The sequence below is a fragment of the Chrysochloris asiatica genome, unplaced genomic scaffold, assembly GCF_000296735.1.
Source record: "Chrysochloris asiatica unplaced genomic scaffold, ChrAsi1.0 scaffold00031, whole genome shotgun sequence".
Classification (NCBI taxonomy): domain Eukaryota; kingdom Metazoa; phylum Chordata; class Mammalia; order Afrosoricida; family Chrysochloridae; genus Chrysochloris; species Chrysochloris asiatica.
This window is the reverse complement of record NW_006408549.1, coordinates 2,126,997-2,128,059: the sequence shown is the minus strand read 5'-3', so window position 1 is coordinate 2,128,059 and position 1,063 is coordinate 2,126,997.

The following is a 1,063-nucleotide window of genomic DNA, read 5'->3' as shown; positions in this document are numbered from 1 at the left end:
GTACATGGAGGGGATTATAATCATTGTAATGAAACAAGGTGTATGATTTCTTGAATGTAACACTAATGATCTGCCCTGTAAACTTTTACTCAATACACACAAAAACCTTAAATAAAAAATAAAATAAAATAATTGGATTTTAATCTACATACCTGACTTTAAAACCTTCTCTGGTTAGTGTGCCTTGTTTTCTCTCTTTGTAAGCATTTTTTGGATCCCCTGATTAATTGCAGTTAATAGATGTAATAGTTTGGTTCTGTATCAAGTTGATTGAGCCAGGATTCCCAGTTGTTTGGCAGTGATAGTTAACTATAATGATTGACTTACGTGTAGGTATAGCTAACTCTATCATGATTGTCTATGAGCAGCCAATCAATTGAAAGGATGTTTCCTTGGGCATGTGGCCTACTCCCAATATAATGGACATGCAGGAAAGACTTGCTCTCTTCCCCTTTGGGTCTGGAGCTTGCATCTGGGTCATCCTCCAACCTCCAGTTCTTTAAACCTGAGCTAGTGGCCAGCTCTACTGCTTTCCTGCTGGGCATGCCTACTGAGTGTACCTGGAAAACTGGACACCCACCAGATGGCCCTGCATACCTGTTCCTAACGCCTCATCACCAGTTCTGCAGTGTGCCTGCTCAGGCCTTGGTTAATTGTCATCCTGCTGCTGCCTCTGCTCCGGTGCAGAGGTTCCGCTCTGTCCCTCAACTTGGGATTCTTGCCTCTGTAAAGATTTGTAGCCTTGGAAACCCTGTGCAGGATCACTATGAGTCGAAACTGACTCCATGGTACTTAACTAGAAGATTGGAGGTTCAAGTACACCCAGAGACAGCTTTCCCTCACTAGTTCCATAATTCTCTTCTCTCGAATTAGTATTTTTCTCCCCAAGCAAGAAAACAGACGCAAGCATCAAAACATTTTTGCATTAAATTTCTTAAAACTGACACAGCAGGTCTCCTTTTAGGATTTTATTTTTAATAAGTCAGCAGACATAGATGAATTTTGAAAACATACTGAGTGAAGTCAGTCATGAAAGGACAAATAAGAGGGAACTTTAAAAAAA